The following is a 21,494-nucleotide window of genomic DNA, read 5'->3' as shown; positions in this document are numbered from 1 at the left end:
CCCTTCCCTTCCCTTCCCTTCCCTTCCCTTCCCTTCCCTTCCCTTCCCTTCCCTTCCCTTCCCTTCCCTTCCCTTCCCTTCCCTTCCCTTCCCTTCCCTTCCCTTCTTTCCTTTCCGTCTTTCTTTTCTTCATTTATTCTCTTTCTCCTCTTTCTCTCTCTGTCCCTTTCTCTCTTTTCCTTCCTTCCTTCCTTCCTTCCTTCCTTCCTTCCTTCCTTCCTTCCTTCCTTCCTTCCTTCCTTCCTTCCTTCCTTCCTTCCTTCCTTCCTTCCTTCCTTTCCTTCCTTTCCTTCCTTTCCTTCCTTCCCTCTTTTCTTATCTACATCTGCATCCCTCTCTATATTTATTTAGCTATATATATTTATGGTACTAGGGGCCCAAAATGTTACAAATCAGACCCCAGAGTATAAATTAATACATTAATAAATTTTTAATTTTGCATTTAACTAGAGTGGAATGAGAGAGGAAACACTAAAGGTAGACCTTATGTAGAAATGTAAAGCATCTTGTACCAGCATTCCTTCCTCACTAGAACCTCTTAAAATTTTTTAAAACAAGTCAATTCCATTATTCTTCTCATAACTACCTTTATCTATGTATGAGATGCAAAATATGATAATAAATCTTAGAACAGGCTATTACAGCTAAGTTGGTATTGATCGCAAGGAGTGAAATTGCTATATTACATGTTGTAAAACTTATTCATATCCCACAAAAATATTACATTAAAAGTATAATAAATTGCAACACTTTAATCACTTGGCAAATGATTTGACTCTTTCTGTTCAATTTATAATATCATTTCAGTAGCACCTGCTTCATAAAATGTGCATATTACTGATACTACTCTGATGGCTTTTATAGGAACAGTATTGGAATAATTTATGCAATTGCTCTTTTTAACTAATAATTCTTTTCTTCCACTTTCCCAGATAGCTTCATTTTTACTTTTTCAAAAATTCTTCTATTATCTTATATTATTTCTCCTCATGTTCACCATTGTCACTTTTTGAGCTAATGAAGTAATTTTTCTCCATGTAACTTAATCTTTCATTAGAAAAAAAAAAGTTTTAATATTTCTACTACTTGCCTTAATTATAAATCACACAAATACAAGTTTATAAAATATGAGTGTCTCTGAAATTGCACTTTTTTTTCAGCTTTATGATACTAAATCTATTCTTTTTAATTAAGTTTTTATTGAATTTTCCATTGAAGACTAAAACATAAAAAGAGTGAAACAAACCATAAGATGTGAATTATACATAAGCTGAAGCATTCTGCATTAGTCAAAGGGAGAAAGAGTTCATACTTATTCAATGCAAATTTTTCTCATAAAGATTATAGATAGAATCCTACCTTAAAAGGGATATGATCTATTCCACAATGTGCATTTAAAACCTTTATGTCTCATCCACATTCTGTGGCATAGAAGTGAGTGATTTATAGAAAGCTGCATTCAGATTTGATCATGGCCTTCTGGAATAACTTCAGCAACATGAATATCATAAGTGCTCTGGAGAGCAGTTGAAATGAGATTATGCCAAAATCCATAGACCAAATACCAGACTCAAAAAGAAATCAAATCTGGCAGGAGAGTACAAGATACTTTCCTGGACATGGATCCCTTAGAAAAGCAATAGAGAGTATATTATTTGGGGTGAAAATGTTTTTAGTTGTGTGCAAAATTAATATGAATATTAATGAAATATGTATTTTTCAAATAAATAACATCCATAATTTTAAGTAATGCGAGCTATTTAGACTAAAATAATATCTGAATATCGTTTTGTTCTTTCTTTTTCAAGGATTTTTTCTTGGATGTGAGGTACAGGACAGAGAGAAAGGAGAAAACATTATCAGGTAACCACATTTTCACTATAATTCTCCTTATCTCAAAACACCTTCTCTTTAGAAGTTATTATCCGAAAATCTGAAGTGCATTCAATGTACCAAACAAGGATCATAAACATGCCATGTTCAGATCCCAAAAAATTCAAAAAGAAGGAAATAAGTTCTTTTGTCCTACCAGTGAGGCTTGATTTACTCTGACCCCAGAACAGCCAAAAAACATTCAGTAATACCTATTTTTTACTAAGCTAATAGTCCTGGTTCTGGCCAGTACAGGGTTAAATTTTGCAGTAGCCAGGAGGGGCACATGGGAGGTTATTCTATACCACCTCACAGCAATGCCAGGGGCAGGGTAAGGGAATCTCTTCTGGGGTAGTGTGGCCATGGGTTGCATATTGTGGGTTCCTGTGTGGTGATCTTTTTTTGGATGTCATTCATCTTTCTTGTACACTCTTTTATTAGTATTGTTGCTGTTACTGTCACTCTTCATTTCTTATCTCATTGCTGTTTCCAGTAAATTGTTCTTATGTCAACCCATGATCTTTACCTTATGTGCCTTCAGTTCTCCTCTCCATCCCACTGCAGATGGATGGGTAGGGGGAGGGAGGAGAGAACAACTAGAGCATGGTTTCTAGTTTTTCAGTGGGAGCACTAAATTGGGGAGCACCATTCCTAAACCATGGCACCAATGCAGAACCTACAGAGAGAAATTCTTCCTTCTTAGGCCGCTAAGAAAGAAGTATTGGTACTGCGAACATAGATTTTCAAACAAACTGAAACCCAAAACTGTTCTCATTGCTATGAAAGGTAGGTATTTCTTGGAAATGAGGACATGTGATTGCACTCCTTACCAAGGAATTAGAATTGTAATTTTGAGAAAGTGTCAATTTTGATAAAATTACCCCTATAATCATCAGTTGCTGTTATTTAATGTGAAGAAATTATACAGAGACAAAAGAAAGATATTTTGGCCTACCTAATGTTTCTCGCTGACACCATCTAATTATATTTTTCACTCTAACTATATGACTACCTCAGGTGTGGTAATGCTCTTTCTCTTGACGCACAGTCAGCTCTGTCACTGCATTTAATAACATAAAAGGAGAGAAGAAAACATACCAAGTAATTAATTCACACAAAATAGGCAGCCAAACTTGAGTAATTGAGTATTTCAATTAATCACAGGAAAATTGCAGAATGTACCCCTGATACTTTGTCTAGTTGTGGGGGAGCCATGAAGGAGAACTTGAGGCTTACTAAAGGATAAGGTTTTTACTATTTAATCATTTAAAATAATAACTATTCAAGTGATTAATTTAGCATAATTAAGAGATACATGTATAGGAAAAAAACCCCAAAAACTGTGGTAGTATTTTAGATATATAAGTCCATCTAGTACTAAAACCAGGAAAAAGTTCTCATTTTAAACAGTGTGAAATAAGCAGTTCCACTGCAGTACTAGCTCTGTTCTTGTGTTTGAGAATGTTTGCATAGATAAACACACATCAAAAGGAGGCAGAGGAGTGTAAACTATGCTACACTACACTGCAGTGATATGCTGCACGGCAGTGTTATAGGTACACTTTACTAAAAACTGTAGTTATATAATGCAGGTGCTTCCCTCAAGATGAATACATATGTATCATTCTGTTATCTACAAGTTAATACGGGAAATTAAAGAAATAGATAAAATTAAATCAAACTATCAGGAAAGTATTTGTCGGGGAGCTGTGTGCTAGCCAAAAGGCGCCTGGAGGTCTAGCCACGGTCCCGACCACCCACGGCAGTTAAACGCACACAGAAGCAAGCTGGCAGTCAGAGTCGATCACCTCACCCTAAGAGGCTTCCCTCTAAGCAGATTGAAAAGGCACACACCAGCAGAGACGAAGAAGTAAACTCTCCATTCGGGTTCCACGTACGCTTATTCCGTGAAGGGACAGGGACGAAGAGCCAGATTTTTTGGCGGGTCCAGGGATTTTATACAGGACACGGAATAGGCAGGGAAAGGGATCTTAACCAATGATATGGGGGTAAGTAAGTGGGGTTGACAATGAAGAACCAATAGGGACACTGCATAGGAGGGACTTAAGGAAGGAACAAATGGGATGTTGAGGAAAAAAGAACTTTCTAGAACTTATACATATCAATGAAGGGAAATGCATAAACATGGCCTCACACATAAAATTGGGAGGGGAGAATATTAACCAATTGGGAGAAAACATACAAATGACAGAACAAGGGGATTGTGGGTTCTCACCATCACTTAGAAGTGGGGTGCTTAAAGTTGGGATTCTGACCACAACTGTTTACTGTCTCTGCTCTCCTCAGTGATCAGGGTGGCCGGAGCAACCTGCACCGCCACAAATATTGTTCAAAAATGTACTGATGACTAACATCTTGGCTTTACATGGGAAAGAAAATTGTGATAAAAAATGTCCTAAAGCCTCAGCCATTCTGTTACTTTGAAACAGAGCTGAGACAGAAAAAGATGGCAGGAAAAGACCATAAATAGTCTTTCAAAATAGCAACAGCCAAAATCTAGTAAAAAATTCTAAGGACATTAAGTCCCTGAACTGTGTTTCTTTAAAAGAGACCGTTAACAACAAAGCAGCTTCAGTAGAGTCTGAAGATTCTGCCTCAAGAATAAGAGTTCACCAGAGAGCAGCTAATGAAAAATGTTACTAGCAAAAATAATACATGAAGCTGGTGGTAGAAAACCAGAAAGTAAAGGAATATCAGAAAGTGAAAGAGACTTGTACAGAAACAAGGAACTATTCCAAGCAGGGAGAACCAGTGTGAAAAAAAAAAGAGAAAAAGACAAGAATCTTCTAAATGTAGAGAAGATGACAAAGTGAGAGTTCAGAGCAAGCAAGAGCTCTGAACAAGCTGTTCCCATCCTGAGTTGTGAAAGAATGGAAAATGAACCAGATTCTAGTTTTAAAGTGTTCTGACACGAGTGAATTTATCTGCATTTATTCTGATGTAAATGGGGTCAACAACTGTTCAATCAGAAAAAGAAATATTGGTTTGTTTTTTGGGGTTTTTTTGGTTTTTTTTGGTGTGGGGGGGTTTGGTTTGGGTTTTGTTTTGTTTTGGTTTGGTTTGGTTTGGTTTGGTTTTTTGGGGTTTTTATGTGCAGTAAAAAGGCCACAATTTAACACATTTGGGAAGTTATCTAGAAAATATATCCTGCTGTTTGTAACCTTCTTTCCCTAATTAGCACTATATATCACTCTAAATGCTTTCCAGTCTGTGTTGAGGGATGACATAACATTGGCTCTTTTTTAACACTGGACTGTATGTGCTAATACCCAGATAAAAAAAGTAGAGCTATCCACAGGGTCTAGTTTTTCTCTCAGCTTCTTTCCCTAACATAGTACTACTAACATTAGCAAATTTAATGTGTTTTTGATTAACTAACATGCAATAAGAACATAATGGAGAATATAGTTCCTTAAAATGAATTCTCAAGAAGATAGCCTATATTTCTTCATGTGAGGAATTCAGGTGACAAAATCTGAAACAGAAGTCTAAGTCCAAAATGTGAGTCTTCTGAGCATCTTGCCTAGAACAAGATAATCTGGATGGTAACAGACTGTAGAAAATGCAGGAATATGCATTTCAGTTCAGATACTTTAAAGAGACAAAATGCAAAGAATGGATGTCAATAATCATTCTTTTTCAGAATTGTTTAAGCCCTTTCTGATGCTACAGGGACTCTGAAGCAAAGCTAAATATTAAGACTATGCCAGCTTTGACATTTTTAAAGGTGAATAGATAGACCTTTATACTACAGAAAGCTCCATCTCAGACTTTCACCTCTCTTGCTGCAGATTACAGTGTCAGTTCTGACCACAGTTTTGATGATGGGTGAGTGATGACAACAGATGATAAGGGGCTATAGCTGGGATGGAAATTCAGCTGAGTCCTGTAACACCAGCATGTGATTTAAGTAACTCAAATGTCTTCATCTTATGTACTATGACTAAGACGTTTGTGAATTACGTGCTAGATGGGAGCCTGTTATTTTAAATTCCTTTTTCCCAGGTACGTATCAAACTTATATACTGTTTCCAATATTAAGAAAACTAACACAGTAAACACAACACTCCTCAAAATGTTGTCCTGTTCTTTATGCTAAATTACATTGTAAAGTGTCTTTCTGCTGCTTTACATTTTTCTGTCTATTGATTCAAAACAGAACATCATAGAAGCTTTGGGCCTGACTCTGCCTCAGTATAAATCAGCAGAGTCCCATTGTCTCCATTGCCACTATGCTGATTTATGGAGCTGATGATTAGACTCTTCCTCCTCAAAGAATAGAGAACTAGCAGAGTGTTGTAGATTGTTACAGGGAGACTTTAAAGCAGGCGATCACTTTGAATTTAGTTTGAGTTACGGTTTTCTTCTATCTCCAATAACAGATAATTCTCTAAAGGAGTTTTCTATATGTGTTTCAGCGACATACTGGAAGTCCTCTACTTGGAAATTATTCTCATAAAGACCTGATGTTCCTGATCAGACAATGCAAAGAAAATGAGCAGAAATATCACAAAAGAGGTAAGAATTCAGCTAGATTTTGTTCTGAAGCATTTAGAAGTCTCTATGAAAAAGACTTAGAAGGATTTTTCTAGTAATTTATTATGAATTGTAATGAGTAAGTGAGATTGATAAATAGGAAAAAATAGGGTGGCTGTTTTGGGGATTTATTTGTAGGGGGTTTTTGTTTGTTTGAGGGGGTTTTTTGTTGTTTTGGGGTTGGGTGTTTTTGTTCTTGTTTTTATGAGTCCTGTTTTCTAGATGCTAGTTTACTTTTTATAGAAGCATTTTTTCCCAATGTGCCTTTCTGGTGGTTCATTATTTTATTGGATAGCAACCAAAATACATAACTTAAGTATGGCTGTTTTGTGCCTGGCTAATGTAGCTTGCTCCTTGCCACTGGTTGGTGTAATACTTTCAAGATTTAATCCTTTCATTTACTTTGTTCCTATTGATCAGGAGAGTTTATAGCATCATAGTTACCATTTGAATTCTATTTCTAGAATATTCACTGATAGATAAATAAAAATTGCTTAACCAGAGCTTTAAACTGTGCTAAAGTATGGATTCCAACTATATTCATTACTGAATAAGAAATGAACATTACAGTGTTATGTTTTCTTCCACTCTAAATACCTAAAATTTAAAGTGTTTTATGTAACTGAAGGTCACTGAGTTACTTATCAGTCAATATCACATGATTCTGTCTCAAACGTTGATCTCCAGAAATATCCAGATATGATCAGGAAAAAAAATTGCTTTCCATCATAAGAGCAGCTTTTTCATATTAGCATGGTGATGCCTTTTCTTGGTCTTAAAATCAAGAGGCATACACGGTTAGAAGGGGAAAAGGGATTTTACCTTGGTATTTATTCGTAAGGATCCTTAGGTGTACACGTCCAGGTCATATGCATCGAGATGCACCCTGCTGAGTCTTTCCCTGTGTCTCTGTGTCTCTCCTCCCGTGTGTGTCCCCCTCAACATTGGGTATAACATTATAGGCTTTACTAATTAGCATATCTATCAAAGATTCCCCAATGAGAGGTTCAAGTGAGCCCCCCCTCCCCAAGGAACCTTCCCCTGGATGGTTCTATCTTGGTTTACAGAATGTGTTCTGGAGAGGACCTTGGGGTCTGGGGCACACTGATCCCTAGCTACAAAGCTTCTAAAATGTTTAGTCTCTTAGCTTAACAAACAAGTCCAAGAATGTAGGCAAAAAGCACTAGGAATACAGAAGCTGTAAAAAGGTATAACAGGGGTATAAAAGAAAAGGCAAAAATCTTCATGGCATCAATGGTTTGTTTCTTAGTCTAGAAGTCACTGCAAATAAATTAACCTGTTGGAGTAGTTGGGCATTGACAGTAACTGATCCAATATTTCTAGTAGTGTGATTTGATTTCAATCTACTCTTTGGTGCAGAAAACTTAGAGCAAGATACTGTGATAATGGGAAAGGATGGGGAAAGAGGAGGGGTAGAATCCAAATAAAAAAAAAGTTAAAATCAAGTCTCTTCACTATTGGGAAGATATCATAGACGCTGCCTGGAGCTGATGTCTATTCAACTCAAGGCCCAAGTCAAGACTTTAGTCTAAGTGGAACTGAAATACTGGGAAGTTCTGCTTAATGTCTGGGTTCCAGTGCTAAGCTCAAAGCCCTTTCTCAGTTCAAATCACGCAAGATAAACTTACAGGTTTTACTTTGGGATTCAGGCATGGTTCATCACTTTTGCCTACATTTCATATTACCATACATAGTCTGTGCAGAGACAAGACAGTTTTCCAAAAAATAAGGAAGATGGAGCTTCCCTAATTTTTCTGATGTTAAAGTCATACTTTTCTCTTATATGCAAAATTATAAATAGCAATAATCCCACAGAAAGAAAAACACCCCTTTTTTTACAGTGCCTGTTGATTATTCTTGCAAATTTCAGCTGAAAAAAGCTCATCTAATGAGAAAAAAAACTGATGAGCCTTAAAACTAAATTAAGCAGAAATCATTTGTTCCTTAATCATAGCTGTTTGTTTTGTATAAAATGTGATATCTCCAGAAAGACACTAGGGGAATTTTTATTAAAGCAAAACACAAAATATATTCTTGTTTAATGTTTTCTGGCGATAATCCAGTTTGTGGTGGCATATATTATCTATATATGTCACTTTGTTTACCATATGAAAAAGAAAAAGCAGGTAAATTAATCACACTGGATTTGACCTGTATGAAGTCTAAGCTATTTTCTTACAGTGCAGCACTCAAATGTGCTTAGGTGAGACATTTGATTCACTGCTGGATAGAAATAGGGTTGTGTGACTTTTAGGTTTCTTTACTGCTCTCCAAAACATACAAGACAATTCTTCTGTTCAAGATGATTTACTGTGTAGTTCAGCTCTACATTTTGCTGAGTACAGCACCTGTGAATACTTCCATCTCCTGTTGATAGCAGAAAGGTTACACTTTGTACTGATGAAAAGGCTGGGGTGCTCCACCGGCCTGTTGCTCACCAGGGGCGTTCTCAGATCTGCTTATGCTGCAAAACAGAGAGTGACTATGTAGAAATAACTCAGCAAGTAACCACGGGAGCTCACAAGTCCATGCAGCAGTGCAGGGTAGTGTTATGGTTCTTACATCAGTGCATCTGCCTGGATCTCTGCTCCAGTGTAAGTTTCCTGCTGAGGTGTAAGCTGTGCTGAAATAGCTATAGTGCTTCTGGTTCTGGAGCAGGCACAGCCTCAGCTTTCTTTAAAATTTCCACGCTGGTCTCTGTTGCTTGATGTAAAAGTGTTAAGGACTGTATTCAGTGCAGGTAGCTCAGCATGCAGGTGTAGTGTGAGCTGCAGACTGAGCTCTGGGTGGTGTGAGCACCAGGCAAGAGGCCATGAACTGCCCTTTGGATAAAGGGCACGGGGACCTGTAGTCAGCCAGGGGACTGGACACTCGGAGACATGGCAGCAGCTGATGGTCCCAGACATTTCCGCACTTCAACTGGGAGGGTAAAAAAGCCCGCGGTTTTTTAAAAGCCAGCTCAGGCTGTTATTTTGTTATTCCACAATGATTAAATTATTTTAAGGATTGAGTTGACTGAGACTCTGCTATGGGAAATCTGGGGCTGAGCCAGTGAGGAAACCTAGTCTGGCTGTGAGTGTAAGGTGTGCAGCTGAAATGGGAACTCAGTCCCAGCTCAGGTGGTAAGGATGTGACAGCCAGAGTGACTCCTGGGTGGCCAGACAGGGAAGTGTCCCTGACAAAAGCTCCCAAATACCAGTTCTTATTTTATTAAAATGCAGATAATGTCATGAGTACTCTATGCATTAGTAAACAAATATGTAGGTATGCCTTACACATGGAAGGTAATAAGCGATATAGAAATAGATTTTCAAATACCTAAAATATGTCCTTTTTAATATAATGTAAATGTTTACATTCAAAATTAATTTTATTCTTAAATACTTACAAATTTACATTTTAAGAGAGGATTAGAAATGAATGTGTTTTTATTTTATCCCATGTGTTATCACATATAGTAGATATGTATAGGAGAAAGTTTCACGAAGGATATCTGGACTTCAGGCGGCTCTCTTGAAAGCTGTTTATTGCATAGGCGAAGTTACAGCATTTCAGGGAGTGGGTATGCAGAGCCAGCCCTACAGCTGCCAGCTCCAGCTGTAGGCATCCCGGAAGCCATTTTCTGTTCAAGTTACAAAGCATTATATACTTTTCTTTGCAGAGTATCTTAACACATAACAACCAATAAGCACCATACACAATACCTTTACATTTGCCTATAGCCTATCATAGCTACTACCATCACCATATTATAGTCATTATTATCCAATCACAAGAGTAAGTAAGTTACAATTTAAGCTTACAATGGAAAATTCTCAGACCTCTTTTTTTTCTTCCTACATCGACACTTCTTGTTTGCCTGCCATATCTCTCTTTTTGGTAAAGACATGTTTTCTATTTACTTATGCTCTTCTTGAGACTTATTTACTTGGTGAAAAACATGTCTTTGTTTGTAGTCACATACCTTTGTCCTATTCATAAAAATCTCCTTCCAACTCATCTCCAACCTTTGCCTTTTCAGTTACTCAGCGATCAGTGTTTCAGCAAAACATCTTTTACTCTATACCAAAACTTGCTTCCATTTCTACCTCATCCTCAGTTTCTACATTCAGAGATCTTTCTGCCAAGCCTACATATCTGTGAAACTTTCTTACCAAACTTTCATCCTCCCCAACAGATATGTGAAATCAGGGTTGCTGTTTTTTCCTTTTTCCAGCTTCCTCATCATTAAAGATCACATTTCAAAAAGCCTGAAACCTGTTATAGTCTTCATAGTTGCAGAGGGAAGTGGCGTTGGCATAAGGTAAAATAAGCAATACTGATAACAGTAATAAATGGAACTAAAAGAAGATTCAGGTTGAAGTTTTTGAAAGATAGTGAGGGAATATGCTTTGTGGAGCCCATTTTCCCTGTTACTGAAGTTATTTATTGTAGAGGGTGGCATCGTGGTGCTTGTTCTCTCTGAGGACTGATATTTGTAATAACATCCTGTGTGGGAATGGCACTGGCTGGCAGGCAAGCCTGAAGGCAGGATGGAGGAGAGAACAGGAAGATCAAGAGTGAGAAAACTCATGGGTTGCAATAAAGGCAGGGAAATCACTTGGCAAGTATTGCTATGGACAAAACAGATTCAATCTGGGGAATTTAACTTAATTTCTTGCCAATTAACATAAATATTTAATTACTGTGTAGGGTGTTGGGGGGAACAAAAAAACCTCAAACCTAAAAACATTTAAAACACCTCTGACTCACTCTGAGAACCTCTCCTCCCTTTTTATTATTGCCACAGCTTGGAAAAGGCTGTGTGTGGCACAGGGCATGTCCTGACCTTTACCTCTGCCAACCCCCCCAGCCTGCCCTCTGCTCCTAAAAACCCGCTCCCTATGCTCGATATGCACACTGAGATCTACCTGCTGTCCTTGAGACAGGATTATTTTCAAATTGAGTATTATTGTCAAAAGTGATTTGCACTTATTTCTTAGTAATCTTGGCTTGGTTTGTTTGGTTTGGGTTTTTTTTTTTTCAGTTTTGCCGTGCATTTTTATACTTTCATTAGGCTGGATCATTACTTATAAAATGAAATTTTATAGCCTGATCTAAGTAAATACAGAGTCCATATGACAGTTAAAAGAAGAAGAAGCTTTGTAATTTGTAGGATTATATTGCTTCACCTTTTTTCCCCAGCCTATCACTCTTCTCTCAACTGATTTTCAGGTTTCTTGCCTTCAAAAGGGAACAGAGTCTTTGAACCTTGACACAAGGCTAGCAGTTGTCCCCTCTTGTACCTTATATCCGTTTCTAGCCAGCTCATGAACTCTAGCTTACACTATTCTGAAGGTACAGCATTATACTGCAGTGTATTTGGACCACATGTGGAAAATTATCTTACTTTGGATCAGTGCTACTTATACTGCATTTAAAGAACTACTACTGGCAACTCAGTGGATTTAAAACACTGCATTTAGTTCAGCTTCCATGTTTAAATTGTTTTCTCTCAGTGAGTCTTTTCCCCCAAAATGACCCAAGACACGCACACTTTCAGAAGAAGAATCTAGACCTCAGTGTTTCAGCCACGCTCTAATGTAACTCAGTTTTCTATATTAGTATGTGTTGTATTCATGTGTGCATGTATAACTTTTATATTTTTATATCTGTGTGGAATGGGAATTAAACTGTAAACAACATTATATTTTCAGTGTTGCATTTGATATATGCTTAAGTATTAAACTATCTTTGTGTTTTCCAGAGGTTAATATTTCTTGAGTGTTTGAACCTATAATAAGACATCCAGGGCAAGAAATGAATATGCAAGTGGAAAGCTAATTGTATGTACTTATTTTCTAATTTAGCCTTTTCAGTAACAGCTAGTTGATGAAAAAATTCACTAATAGAATTTAAATATAAATGTGGTAAATTAATTCCTATACCTAATATTCCTATGTATATACCAATCACTAATCCTTAAACAGTTTCAGCTTAATTAGATTGCTTTTAGATTGAATTGGGATTATTCATTTCACCCCAAGCATGTTCTTTGGTTTTTTTCTAAATCATGTTACTGAATCCAAACTTTTGACATCATTTGATTTAAATGTTGTTGAACTGTAAATAAATCCAATGCTCTTTCCCTACTAACTAAACTGAAAGTTGCTTTCAAAATTGAAAGAGTAGAAGACAGGTATTTAAAATAATTTTTTTTGAATGGACTTGAATCTCCATTCACACAACAAACTTGTGAATGGTAAGTGTAAAAAGGATTGCAACAGTAATTCCTGGAAACTGAACTGAGAATGCTTTCTAGTCATCACTTTGGCTGACACTCCTGCTTGTAGGAGTTCTAGTTCTCAGTTCTTCATGCTTATGACTGCCAGACTTGAGATAATTGGGTTCTGTAGTGGGTGTCTGCCACATGATGATATTTTTGGTAAGTTTTGTCTAATTACTCATATAATTCTGACAATGGAATCAGGAAAAAATATCTTACTTGGGCTGTGGTAAGAACAACTTATACAAGCTTTCACTACAAACTCTCTTTGAAGGAGGAAATAAAAATTTCCAGTGCAATAGGGTTCTGAATTTTATTGCTCCTGTTAAAACATTAAATCTTAAAAAAAATGTTATATGCTTGTTAAATTTTTTTCAGATGAAAAAAACAACCCATCTTCTCTAAGAATTGTCCAGTCTAACATGACTCGGACACATAAACGTTTTGTACAGCCATATATCCATGAATTAACTGGGTATGAACCAAGGCAGAAAGAGCTGGGCAGAAGTCCCTAAGTAAGTTGCTATTTAGATTTGCTCTGGACTGCTCTAGACAATATACAAACAGACTGAAGAAAAAATCATCTGTCTTTTTTAAGAGAGGCCATGCTATGCTTGGATAGCTTGAGAGAAAACCAGTTTGACATGGCCATGGAAAGCACAGGTAAGATGAAACTAATAAGTAGACTGGCACAGAAGTTCAGTTTGATAAGGACTGGGATTGGCATAGAGGTATCAGGAGCAAAGCTCATGGGGAATCTGAATAGCAAAAATTGGTGGGCTAAGTTAGATATAACAAGAAGCCAGGATGAGAAGCTGGCAGTCAAGTACCAGAAGGTGCCTGACACTACTCTGTGGCAACTAAGTGCCCAAGTTTTGCTCCTGAGGTGTAACTCCAAAAATACCAACAGCATAGATTGAAGTGAAAATCCTGACCCTGGTCTGTAGCCAGAATCACAGAATCACAGAATCACCAGGTTGGAAGAGACATCCAAGATCACCGAGTCCAACCCATGCCCTAACACCACCTCAACTAAACCATGTCACCAAGTGCCACAGCCAATCTTTTTTTAAACACATCCAGGGATGGTGACTCCACCACCTCCCCGGGCAGATGATTCCAGTGCTTTATCACTCTTTCAGTAAAAAACTTATTCCTAACATCCGACCTAAATTTCCCTTGGTGCAGCTTGAGACCGTGTCCTCTTGTTCTGTCAGTTGCTGCCTGGAGAAAGAGACCAACCCCCACCTGACTACAGCCACCTTTCAGGAAGTTGCAGAGAGTGATAAGGTCACCTCTGAGTCTCCTTTTCTCCAGGCTAAACAACCCCAGCTCCCTCAGTCGTTCCTCACAGGGCTTGTGTTCCAAGCCCCTCACCAGCCTTGTCGCCCTCCTTTGGATGCGTTCAAACGTCTCAACGTCCTTCCTGAACTGAGGGGCCCAGAACTGGACACAGCACTCAAGGTGTGGCCTCACTCAAGGTGAGGTGAGGTAAGGTAAGGTAAGGTAAGGTGAGGTAAGGTGAGGTGAGGTGAGGTGAGGTAAGGTGAGGTAAGGTGAGGTGAGGTGAGGTGAGGTAAGGTGAGGTAAGGTGAAGTAAGGTGAGGTAAGGTACGATGTGCATACTTTGTAGTGTCATTCATTAAGGAGATAATAACATTTCCTGGAGGCATAAGCAAGACCCCAAGACTGCAGTTTGAGCAAACAGAGCAAATCAAATTTTAAGGCGTTTAGGATCTTTTCTGTGACTCTCAGGGTGATTGGCTGCTGGCCAGGCTCAGCTTGACACATCTTAATGCTGTAAAATGTACCCCTCTGCACTGTGTTCTTTGGCTAAATTGATGAAATGAGACCATTGTGTTCACTTCTGCTTCAGGCCATGTTTGCTCAGCTCTTGTAATGGATAGATCTGGCACAAGTAATCATGGGACTTTGGACCAGTGCAGAATCTGCTAATATTATGGAGTAATATTTGTTCTTTCAACCAGATAAACTGAGATTGGGTTAACTTTGATCAGACATAGTTAGGAGAGCAAACTGGAAGCTGCATGAGCACAGAGAAAGCAGAAAAGTTAAATAGGAACTTAGGCTAAAGTTACTATTTTGCAGAGATTAGTATATGTTGTGTTGGGGAAAAAGTGATTAGAAGTCTATGTGAAGCCTGTGCAGGGGCTATAGCTGTACCTGCCCATGTTAAACTGGGTGAAATGTCTGTAAAAGATGTTCGTGGTGGTCTTGGAAAGGGAGGCATAGCAAAAGGTGTATAATAAATCACTCTTGGTAACCTATGCCATCATAACATGAAGGAAATGTATTTTTATGCACAGAAAATGTGTCGCAGTGCTGAATCTGAATGAGGTTGAAGGAAGATGAGGTACATGAAAGATGCATTGGAGAGGAATCTAACATAGCCTTGGGACACTTATGTGAACAGAGGCTGTAATGTGTCTTGTTCTTGTAAAGGATCTTTCAGTCAGTAACCCAGCAGGAAGCCCATTGAGTTCCCACCTTTCCCTAAGTTACCTTGATGGGGAGATAATAGATACTCATACACTGTGGGCTAGAGAATTCAGTGGTGTATTATATTTATGATGGTTGTAGGTTGTTTACTATTTATTTGTAAACTCTGTTCACAGTACAAAGGGGTTGATAATTTCAAAAAACAGGAAAAGTTATATTTACTATAAATTTTTGGACCTATTTGGTTCAGGTGGATCATGGTTTAGATAAATCTCCTATAAAATTCAGATTTCTTTCCATGTGTTCAAATGAAACTCATAATGCTGGGGGGAGAAATATCTTCCCAACCTTTGAAAACATCAAAGACATTATTTTCTCCCTGATCTTTGAAGATGACAGCCCCAGTGAGAACTGAAAATGAAAAAAATGTCAGCAAACACAAGGACTAGCATTGGAAATTCTAGATTTGGACCATGAAACAGAATAACAGCAACAGATGGTTATTGATAAATTTGAAACCTTCCATGTAAGAGAATCAAGATCATAGGACTCTTAACAGACCTCAAAGGAAATAAAGCCAGCCAGGAAAAAGGAATGACAACATTTGATTTTGTTCCCTTAGAAGTCCATGGATTTAAAACACACTGAGCAATTTATAACAGCTAAAGGGCACTGTAGCAAGAAGCTTACTCCTGAATCCTGATTGCTGGATTTACTTTTTATTTTCCACAAAACAGAGCTTATTACTTCCTTCATGCTGCATAAGAAGGGAGATAAAACAACTTCCTGTCATATTAGACTTGAATGGTGATTACACGGACATTTATGTAATCCCTTATTATTTTGAATTGAAAAGCCTCTATCATTTTTCTTAAAAGGTCCTGGAAATAGAGTGTCCTGTCTTTGTATGCTGTCACCTGAAATACTCTGAAAATAGATAGGTATCTTTTGATTAGATGCAGGAGGATTATTTGCAGCAAACAAATCTATTCATAAATACAGGGGTTTCTACTGTTCATTAATTGTAAGCAAATGATTACTTCTTCCTCTAATATTTTAATTCCTTGGAATTATTCAACAGCTATTTTATGTGAATATATTTCAACCTATATTTTACTGAGAAATTGTTTGCTAAGAGTATTCTGAATTTACAATTTAAACTCCAAGCTGTTTAGATTAGATGCATACATCAGTGTTAAAATTCCCTTTAATCATTTTATAAGAGTAGACCTCAGAATCAAGTTCCTGTGTAACTTTAAAAATAACTCTCTCTTTAGGTATGGTATAACAAAGAACACTGAAAAAAAGAAAGACTTTCATATTGTGTTTTGTATACATTAGTGGCAGAACAAATTCCACAAAATGGCTCCTGATAGTGAAGCGAGGGTCCATGATACACTACCAAAATACACTGTTACCTGGAGAATAACAGTGAAATGTATTTATAAATGACTAATTTTCCTGCTAGATGGAGTTTATTTGACTGTGAATTTCAATAAGTGAAAAAAGCTAAAATTATGTTCAGAGGTAACCAATTAACTGTAGGTGTTTAAATTTTTTTCTGAGGAAAAGAGAAAGCCAATTTTTTTTATTTAACCACCTTGAATAATTAGCCTCTAATTGTCAAAATGTAAGTTTTGTACAATAATGTGTACAAAAGCAATCTTTCTAGTTCTTAGGATATGGATTCAATTTGCATTAGTTTACCCATCGTGAGTTCAGCTACACGAATAGCCATTATTAGTACACAGAAAATGAACTATTAATAGTTTTGAAAAGTGAAAGTCTATGAAAATGCACATTTATTATTTTCATTTGGGAAAAGGAAAGACACTGAAATCACTTCCATGTGCTACTAATGGCTGAATGTCTTGACTAGTTTGCCCACGATTTCTGTTTCTGGAAATAGATGTAGACAAGCTCCAAAAAGGACTTGTGTGCCTCAGAACAGAGTGGAGCAGCATCTAATTTTTTTCTCCCTGGTCTCAGAGCACAGTTCCAAAGTCATCAGGTAAGTTGTCCAAATGTTGCTGAAACCTGGTCAGGTGAGACTCCTGAGCTGGCTGTCCCTGAGGATCTCCTGGGCCGGTGTCCTGATGAGTCCTGGGCTAACCTCAGCTGACTAAGCTCCCCGCTGGTGGTGGTGCAGAAGCTGCTGGGGTACTGTTAAACTGAGAAATGGAGGGAAAGATGGGGAAAGGGAGAAAGCTATTCCTTCTGCCTCTTCCTCCTGCTCCCCCTCATGCCTGCATGCAGTGCGATCTTGACATGAAGGACAAACAGCTTGGAGGCAGCTTCCTAACTGTCCAAATTTGTTTGTTCTTGGTTCTGAAGGCATTAATACAGTTCCCTTGGGGTCCATGGTGTTCTTTTCCGCTCACGTTGGGACAGACTCCAGCCCTGACCTTTGTTGTCATTGTCTGGGGTACATCCCTGCCTCCTGTAGGGACCGTCACCTGCCCCAGCTCAGCACACTCCGCTCAGGCTCTGGTGGATAGCATCCCGTGTGTGAGGACACAGTCCATGCCTGGACCACCATGGCTCCTGACAGACCCTCCCCTGTGGAGCTGCCCTGCTTTTCCTTCACCCTGATGTAGACTGTCAAAAAAGTGACTAATTCTGTCTTGCTGAGTTTGGGCTCCTGTGACCCCTGAAGGATTCCTGACTGAGTATATTAAAAATCTGTGAGTCAAGTTAGAGCTGAATCCCCAGCTCTGGCTTGGGCCTACCACATAACATGAACTCACCTGATGGCAAAGAACCTAAACAAGCCAGCACATCCCCCAGCAGGAATTGCTTTGTGTGGATTCAGGGGGTCGGGTGATGACAAGGGTATGCCTGACTCTTTGGGGATCTCCCAGATCCAGATGACTGCTTGAACCACCACCCTCCTTTAATGAAGCTCTAGCACCTCCAACCCATGGAAATGGTGGCTGAAGCTGCAGTCTGTGGAAAGCCTCAGCATTCCCCAAACCCCCTGCAGAGGCACATGTCCTCAAGGGGGTATATAATGAAGAATGCTGTATTTGTAGAATAAAACTGGATTTCAATGATGAGCTCAATTCCTTGCCCCAGCAGGAATGGACATGCAAGACACTTGTTAGTCACCTGCATTATAAGATCAAAAAGTAAAGCCTGTATATAATTTAGAAAGCAGCTTGTCAGAGGATTTTGTGGTCATGTTCTTAATCTCTACCACCCTAGATAGCCCTTGGCACATCTCCAAAACTTGATCATTCACGTTCTTCATAAGCAAAGTGTATTATATTAAAAAAAATTGGTATGAAACTGATCACTTGGCATAACACATCTAGTCACTGTTGCTTTCCTATCAGCATATTCATCCAGGTAGTGGGAGTAATCTGTCTGCTTAATAAGCAGCTGAACATCAACTTTTGGGGTTTTTTTTATATTTAGATGAATTCAGGAAAATGTCCTCATATGGTCATTTATAGTGGGTACTGAAGACAACAAGAAAGTCATTCTTATCCATGGCTGTTCTGTCAGCAAGAGACATCTGTTCCAAGGGTGATGCTTTTAAAAAACAAAATAATTCTTCCTTGGTGGTCTCTGTTATTTTTAAAGATGAAAGGCATGGAGTGTGTTCTGTATCTTGAGGTAAGACACCAGGCATGATATCTCATGGGTATATTGTCAGGAAATAATAAAGGTTGAGTTGTGAAGAGGAGGTCTTTGCAGATCCTGTGGGGTCAGGCTTCCATGTTGACTAAACAAATAGTGACATTAAAACTGCAAAAAGTGAAGGAACAGCATTTTTCCACTTTTACATAACATGTAAAGACGTGTGGGTGAGGTAGAGAAGAGCACAACAGAGCCTCTACCCTCCTAATGCACTTCAAGAGGGAAAAAAAAGGTGGTTGCAAACAGAGGCAGTAGGCTAGGGGTGAGATTAAAATACCATAGAAAAAAGTACCTCTAGGGAAAAAAAAAAGTAAATTTGGAGAACAGAGCAAAATATATGTCATGGGCTGGAGGAATTGGATTGGAAAAGAGGGAGCTAGAGGAACATTTAGGCAGATAATTTCGTAAACTAGTACCTGGTCTGACAGAACCATCAAGTGAGCACAGGTAAGAGATACATTATAGCCTAAATTATTTTCTGGGGAAGACTTTTGAGCAACAGAACTGAAGAGCAGTGTTATGACATACTCAGAAATTCACAATTGCTTTCTTGCAGTAGGGTCTTGGTGCTAATTTGCTATGACTGCACTGACAATGGCTGCACTAGGCAGGACCAGGACCACATGCTTTTGGCTTCTGTTCTCTTTCCAATTATGCCTAGGATAAGGCAAACACAATTTTAAGGGCAAACACTTTGAACAACCCTTTCAAAATCCTTCATGTAGTGTTGTAGCTGCTAGATTTTGCTTAGCAGGCTGTAGCTCCCTGAGAGCTCAGTGGAGATGCTTAGGGCAATGCAAACCGGTCGAATCCCGGAGTCCATTTCAGACAGCCCCGTGATCTTGCTCTGGCCAGCGATCAGTGGTACTACCAGTGATGACAAAGGAGGCCAGAAGGGTCTCTCATGAGGGTTGAGATGGCTTTAATCACGTCTTATCTTGGCAATCCCCAGAGGCAGAGAGACCTTGTGGTCTGGGTGCGTAGGAGTTTTGTCAGGGGCCCAGGGGCGGTCCCTGGACGGGGTTAGGGTACAGGAGCCAATAGGGAGAGCCTGAGGGAGTGGCCAAGGCTAAGGCAGGGAACAGGGGTGGGGAACAATCTGGGATAGGAAAAAGCATGGGTAAACAGGTAGCCACAATGTAGTACTTTCCAATGCTCTTTATGAGAACTGATCACATCTAGATAGGTAAAAAATCCCAAATCAATGGAAGTTCAGATATGGTCTATGACACAAAGAAAAAAACAACTTACCTTCCTTGAATCATTCCATTCAATCAAAGTATGTCTGTTTAAAGGCATTTAGTACTTTTAAATCGATTTTTCAAAACAATACTTCAGTATAACTGTTGATCTATAACTATATTGCTAAGTGTACTGTCTAGCTCCTAAAATAAAAAGGAAAAGTAAAAAAGAGTGTGTTAATAACCTAAAAAGAAACAAAGATATCCAATAGGTTTCTACAGATATGGTTAATTGTTCTACGTACAGATTTTGTAGAGGCTAGCATATATTTTTGTCAAGGCGCTCCTTCATAATTAGAAGTGACAACCAGCCCAGGGACTCTCACCACAGAATTCAGGAGCTGGAGAAAAGCAGAGAACATTGTCATAATTCCTTGAACAGGCAGTGCCTGCAGTTTTGTGCAGACCTATTTTTGCTATTTTTCATCAGGGTTTTAGAACAACATATGTAGAGTAATTTGATCAGTGAAGACCTTTTGTTAGTACTGGTAGTATTTGATATGCTGGCTCTACTCCATCTGCAACAGAAATATCACAGGAACTGTGTACACACCACATAGCTTTTTGAATTTGAGGAAAAAAGTGCTAAGCCTTTTCACAGTTACTTTCCGTAATTGCATGCAATAAACATTGCTCTTTTCTAATCCACTAAATACAGAGCAATATTTTCAAACTGGGGTTCCAGTACCTGTTTGCCAGTTTCTGATACTGCATCACAAAGGTCTGGCTCACCACTGGGTTAAACTTGCATTGGTATGACTAATCAGATCTCAGCTGCTGCTGCTGCTGCTGCTGCTGCTGCTGCTGCTTTGGACTTTTCCATGAGGGGGATGTCATCTTCCCAGCAAATATTTCCCATCATATTGAGGTAGAAATGTCTAGATTACACAAAACTCATCTGTCTTGTCTCCCCAGTCTTGGATGCACTTCTCCACCATATGTGGCTGGTGACCAAGAAATCATACTGACACTTCTAGGCAAGCAATTTATTTTCATTTGGTATGCTATAGTAAAGAAAAATACACAAGTGTATGCAGTGTATAGCAAGGGAAGAGAGGAAAAAAACAGACTTTTTTTCTGTGGGGGTGGCCATTCCCAGTTTCAGTATTTGTTCCTCTATCAACAGTCTTAAATAATTATTAAATAAAGCTGAAGGCATGTGGTTTTTCCCGAGGAGATGGAAGAAAAGCTGTGTACATTTTCACTCATGTGCGAATAGGTCAGCAATTGTTGGAGGAACAAAAGGGGGACCTTCACTACTGACTTCAACATTCACAAATACAGGAATTTCTTCCTGGAATGGCAGTAGACAAATGGAGAAATATATATAGATTATTTAAAAAAAAGAAGTATCTTTCCTGCAGAATTATGTGCTATACTTTTACACAGAAAAGTTTACATACACTGGAATACTACGTAATACAATAAAATCCACA

The 21,494-nt window shown here is 38.5% G+C and overlaps 1 long non-coding RNA gene across 1 annotated transcript; it reads left to right on the top strand.

The window, feature by feature from the left end:
* The first annotated feature begins 1,809 nt into the window (after positions 1 to 1,809).
* LOC109143846 lies at positions 1,810 to 10,897 on the top strand. Its single transcript, XR_002044218.2, has 3 exons — positions 1,810 to 1,863; positions 6,312 to 6,411; positions 10,667 to 10,897. It is a non-coding gene; the product is annotated as an uncharacterized LOC109143846 (long non-coding RNA).
* The last annotated feature ends 10,597 nt before the right edge of the window (positions 10,898 to 21,494 follow it).

The sequence above is a fragment of the Corvus cornix genome, chromosome 2, assembly GCF_000738735.6.
Source record: "Corvus cornix cornix isolate S_Up_H32 chromosome 2, ASM73873v5, whole genome shotgun sequence".
Classification (NCBI taxonomy): Eukaryota; Metazoa; Chordata; class Aves; order Passeriformes; family Corvidae; genus Corvus; species Corvus cornix.
This window is presented reverse-complemented; position numbering and strand designations above follow the sequence as displayed.